The sequence below is a fragment of the Anopheles merus genome, chromosome 3R, assembly GCF_017562075.2.
Source record: "Anopheles merus strain MAF chromosome 3R, AmerM5.1, whole genome shotgun sequence".
Taxonomy (NCBI): domain Eukaryota; kingdom Metazoa; phylum Arthropoda; class Insecta; order Diptera; family Culicidae; genus Anopheles; species Anopheles merus.
This window is the reverse complement of record NC_054084.1, coordinates 25,911,152-25,917,196: the sequence shown is the minus strand read 5'-3', so window position 1 is coordinate 25,917,196 and position 6,045 is coordinate 25,911,152. Positions and strand designations below refer to the sequence as shown.

The following is a 6,045-nucleotide window of genomic DNA, read 5'->3' as shown; positions in this document are numbered from 1 at the left end:
CTCACTGCTGTCTGAGTGGGTGACGATGGGGAGCATATTTCGCATTCTTTCCATCGCCGTTTTTGCTACTTTCTGGGTTTTGCAAGGCGCACATTCTTTGCAAAACTCTTTCCCCGGGAAGAAGTGCAAAGTTACGGGTTTGATTTCAGCGGAAAAAAGCGATCGAGCTTTATTAAAATTACCTTCAGTTGTCAGAGTCATAGAGGCTGGTGGCGCATTTTTGTCTCATTTCTTTCGATTGTTTTTTGGTGACCAAACCATCAAACAAACGGAAAGTAATTTAAATCTCAATGGGCGTTTGAATGGCAGCTTGGAGCAGATTAAAAATGCAATAAATTGTGCCTGGGGCGAGATGGGATCACATTATCTGTTCGACTGCGTTAATTAGGTCAATGGGTAAAAGGGTTTTTTTTTTATTTTCAAGGGACTATAAAATGGAAATGACTTTTCGGTTGACCAGGAACGATCCGACCAGATAACCGTATTTATGTGAACAGCGTTTACAGCGAAAGCTCGTTTGCCGGTAAAAGCAAAAGTTTGTTTAGAAACTTTATAAATATATTATCAAGATAATTTTAAATTCTGCACCATACGCTTTTCTGATGCAGTGAGGCAAAAGATTAACTATCAAAAAGAGAGCACAAAAAAAAACATGTACCGCATACGACTGCGGGAAAGATATAAAACTCTCTCTCTCTCTCTCTCTCTCTCTCTATCTTTATCTCTCTCTCCTTCTTCCCCCTCCATTGCCACACACGTGGCGTGGAATGTGACGAAAGGAGCAACTTAAATATTCATATGAAAAACCATAAAAATCTTGGGCAGCGATAAAAATTGCCACCATCCCTATGCCCGCTAGCCCCGGAGGCTTTCCTCGCGCGATCATTGCCCCTGGAGCACGGTCACGGGGAGCCTTTCACACACGAGCAAACCAATAAAAAGATGTATGGTGAAATGCAAAAAGGCATTTATTTATTCGCATATCGTCGTCGGTACCGCGCTTCGTACCGTGTTTCAGGAGGGTTTCTTGGGTAGTTTTGATTTTCCTTTTTTGTGTGGGTTCGTTTTTCATTTCATTTTTAGACCGCACACACTCTTCCATCCCTTCATGTTGCCAACTGTCTGTTGCTTGTTCGGCTTTCCGAACATATATGTATGCAGATTTTCCACTGGTTTGTACTCTACCCGCTGTTCGGCATTCAGCGCCAGCATCCGTCTAGTACCATTTTTCTCCCTTAGTTGGGGAGCAATATACCCTCTCCGTCCCGAGCGGAAGCTCTCCTGGGGGGATCTTTTCGTTTCCCGTTTTTCTCCACATTTGTGATGTGTGGAATGCATTTTGGCGATTCGAGATTAGGCACCGAGCGGGATGAAGCGCGGGAACCCATCACGGTGGCGATATTTGCTGCGGCATACAATCTGTCTGCGGCCCCCGACGAAAGCTGGCTCTACGTGGGGCAAGCGGTCGGCAAGCAGTAGTGTCAGATTTTATTGCCCTTCCGCCTCAGCACTGCCGGGAGGGATAGGCAGATAGCAACGGTGGAGGAATACGAACTGCTGGTTGGCTTATCCGTGAGACATCTTTTCCGTTCGAAGTCGAGGTAGCAGGGGGTTGCAGAAAAAAAAAGGCACGAGCAAATCATACATGGATGGAAATTAAATATCCATTTCAAAACATTCCGAAAATATTTCTAACCGAACCGTTCGTCCCGACCGTGTGTGTGTGTGTGTGTGTGTGTGGTGAGGAAGGGCGAAATGGGAAAAAGGCACATGGAGCCGAGCTTGTGCCAGCCTTGCCATGTGCCGGTTGATCTAAATTGTGCAGCATGGAGTGAAGAATTAGCATTTCAATGCGAAAAATATTTCTCCAAGGGACGTGAAGATTCCTCCGAGCAGAGTTGGACTCAACGTGTGGAATGAGAGGTGCGGGTTTGAGCATATGAGAATGTTATTTTATTCAAGCGCTGGGACTTGCTTGCTGCAGATTGCTCTAGAGATATTCGTTGCAAATTGTTTTGTGCTTTGATCATGCTCGATCAAGATAGGAGAAGCAGTGTTTTCGGGGTAGACGGAGGAAGTGGTTTTGTTTTACTTTTAAGAGTATTGTCCAAAAAAACTTTCTTCAAAAAACAATCATAAAAAAGTTACCGTTAAAACTTTATTACTTTTGGAAATTTCTTGTATTGTGGATTAAACATAGCTCAACAAAATAATATTTGAAATAAAAAGAGGAAGTTTTACACGCAATATAAAAATGTATCGAATATTCCACAAATTGTCCAAAACATGCTTTACATGCGTACGCTTCAACAACATTTGCAACCACCCTTCTATTTCTAGTGATGCACTGATACGTTATTTTCGTAAATTATTTGATATCACTTATGCTGCTACGTAAGTAAAAATCCATTCCCATCAAGGTGTTTGACCGAGCAGTTTTAAAATAAAGCTTGCCTTTTCGTAATCTAATTCGCAAATAACTTCGGTTTGCAATAGCGTCTTGTTGCCGCTTAGCTCAGCAACTTGACCCTGCTGGAGCCTTCAGTACGCATTTTTGAACTTATTTTTAACAGGCCCTAATTTAAGAAAGCTAGTTGTTGAAAATCTAATCGTTTTGTCTCTTTCGATGATTCTGATGCGCCATCTGTATAATCTAAATTTATGGATCTCTATAAAACGCATCATTTTGCTTAGTTATTACTGTTATTTTTTACACTTCACATCACTTTACGGAACATTTAACCGGTTCACCGTACAGAAACAACGAATGGAATGCTAAAATAGCGCTCTGTTTTCGACCACGGGGGTGTAGCTCAGATGGTAGAGCGCTCGCTTAGCATGTGAGAGGTACCGGGATCGATACCCGGCATCTCCAAGAGTGTTTATTTTATTACTGTTAACATTTTTGCTCACGACAAAGGCTTTCATACAAATATTCGCGTTTTTTGATAAACAACGAATGGATACAAAAAAACTTACTACTTCTTAAACATAAGATGAAACGCTGTTGAGTGATTTCATCTGCAAAGCCAAAAAAAAAATACTGCTCAAATCAAAGATAAACGTAAAAATATGACATTAAAATTAGAAAGACCACTTATTGAAAGTTTAAAGTAATGATTACCAGTGCTTTTTAATGATAAGACATATTTTAAATATTTCAAAACTTATTGAGATATAATACATGACACTAATTTTGGAAATAAAAATATTGCTGATAACCTGACTGCAGCTTTTAATTAATTTAATCAATAAAAACCAAACATATACACATTTTTGCACTGTAATCGTGTAACAAACGTATTAGACTGACAGTGTTTATTTCGGATAGTTAATCAAGGTGTTAAGATAGCTTCATGTTTGTAACTAATATTGTTTTTTGTCACATACGCATCACGCATGTGGTCGATATCGTGCCAACAAGCAATGTAGTTTACTTGGTTGATAATCTTAGTGGTCTAAATAGAATCTCATAGGGAATGTAAATTACCCCCGAGAAATAAAACTCCATATAATGGACAAACAGACAAAAACGAAGATAAACCATTCCCAAAACGATTATTGCAATGGCTTTATCAAAGATACTTCTCCACCAGCAGTTGAATACTCTCCTCTACACTCCCAAAAGAGCAATTAACACTTTCCACAACAAAAACGCATTGTAAAATTGGACCGAAGCTAGTTTTTCATTTTATCGCACACAAGGTGCTTGAGCTTAAAAACAATATCATCACCCAAGCGGATGGTGCTATAGTGACGACAATCGAAAATAGTCTTTAGTTTTGTGGAGAGCACGGACAAAATTCCTGCCACGATTATTCCGTATGCAATTCGGGTTTCAGGTGGATTTCGTCCATGCGTTTGTGCGTGTGTGGGTTTTTTTCGTTAACCGACCAGCAGATAACCATTTGCAACCATTTTGTTCCACACGAACCACACGCAAAGATCAGTCGGAATGGCTTTTTCGACACAAAGTGGAGCTTTGGTACGGGTTGGGTGGAGTGGACAAAAAACCGCAGAGATACATTTGCCCGGTGGCTGGCTGAAAGCCTGGCCCAATAATGGAAACGCCTGTTCGCAGTGCACTAACCTTTCCTTAACTCCCGGTGAAGGGGTGCCAGATACAAGGAGGGAAGAGGGGCCAAATGGAGCGGTGGCTGCCACACACACACACGGAAGCAAATCGGCTCAGAATGGTAGCGAGCAGCGAGCCCAGAAAAACCACAGTGTACATACAAATTGAAAAATACCTGTCCCCAAAACCCCAAAATTGGAACTGACCATTATCCGGTCACACCGGAGCTACCGGGGCTGGCCGCCCCAGGTTGTGGTCGACGAAGGCGAAACCCGTACATGCAGATCGCTTTTGATTCCACCAGTTTTGCAGTTCCAAAACGTCCCTTCTCTCTCTCTCTCCCCCTTTTTGGCACGCCAAATGTTTGCCCACGAACCGAGGAGCGAACATTTGTGCCCGGAAATAATGTACGATGATATCGAAACACGGTACATTCTCGGTGCAAAACCGGAAGCGCAGGCAGTTTTTTTTTGCTATTGCTGCGCTCTGCCAGTGTGTGAGTGTCCTGCTTCCCTATTTGTGCCGCTACAAGTGCTCTGATTTTCGGAGCTTTACCCGGTTGATAGGTGGGCCAGCTTTATACCTGCTGCTGCACTGCGAATTGCAAATTGCAGTAGTATCAACGGGGCTGCTATCTGGTCGGTTAGCTTTCGATTCTTTTTTTTTATTTTGGTTTTTGTTCAACGACTCCGACAGTCACCAAAGTTCCCAGTTTTGCACGACACCATCCGGAAGTGGACGGTAACGAGTGGCGGTATTGGTTACCGATTAGGCTTGTCGAATGGATTTAAAGCGACCGAGATAGGTCGGGAAAATGGTGCAGCGTACTTTGCGCCGAGTGTGGTCACCGATTTTCCGCGGAGTGCAATGGCCACGCGGTCGAAAAGTCTTGTGCGTTCGCTGGATAATGGGCGCTTGGTGGTCGGGTTCGGTGCACGCTATGGGGAGAGAAGGAAGCGATATGGGGGTTGGAGTATCGCTAGAGTTTTGGCTTTTAAATTGCTCGGTAAAATCTAACTATAGCCAGAATGGTAGCTACGCAGTGCCATGGGCAGTGCGGCTGATTGGATTTGCCAAACCGTTTGCAGTTGGAGCAGCAATTTCGGGGCAAGAAGCAATTTATATTTTTAATGCACAACAATTGAGCATTGCACTTAAGCTGTCTTATCGGGTTTGTTATGTTTTAAATGAATCTGTTGAAAAATGGATGTGATATGGGTTTCTATGGAGTTCTAATCGTACGCTGCGTTGAAACAGCATGACATTTGTTTGTTGAGTATAATGCCTTCTTTTATTTTGTTGTCTTGTTGGATTTTACAAACTCTGTGTAAAGTTTTTCTATACCACCATGCACCTCCATCTCTACGATTTCCTGTACGAAAAGGTTATTTTTTAAATCTTACAGAAACTGTGCGAGGCTTGGATTCATTATTTCTCATTTCTCATTTTTGTATCGCTTGCTTACTCTGCCTTCTTCGTTTGATGTATTTCCGATTAGTTAACTTCTTTCAACATCAATTTAAAAAAAAGTTCGTTTACATAACAGTAATTGCTGGAAGCATCCCAATTGACATTTTCGAGCACGAATAACCAGGAATTCGAGCAAATTCCCTTAAACTGGATCCTTAAACTTCCCTTAAACTGCACCAGTTTAAGGGAATTTAGAAAAAGGCCTTTAATATGAACTTTGATGCGGCTTTTTCGTGCTTTTCTTCTAGATTCGCTCGTAAATGATGTTTTCTATAGTTATAGTTGGTCATGTAGCCATTTTATACTTAAATAATATCGATTTTTTTTTATAAAATAACGTCACACAAAATTTGCTTTTGTTTTTCATAAAAATATAATCTACGAATGTAAAATGAGCTCGACGGCATCGTCCATTGATAGAAGAAAGTCTAATTTACGAACTAACCAAATCTTAGCGTTTTCAACACTCTTGATCACACACAAATCCACAATTTCAGGCG

At 41.6% G+C, this 6,045-nt stretch overlaps 1 non-coding gene across 1 annotated transcript; it reads left to right on the top strand.

The window, feature by feature from the left end:
- The first annotated feature begins 2,802 nt into the window (after positions 1-2,802).
- On the top strand, positions 2,803-2,875 carry Trnaa-agc. Its single transcript has one exon. It is a non-coding gene; the product is annotated as a tRNA-Ala (tRNA).
- The last annotated feature ends 3,170 nt before the right edge of the window (positions 2,876-6,045 follow it).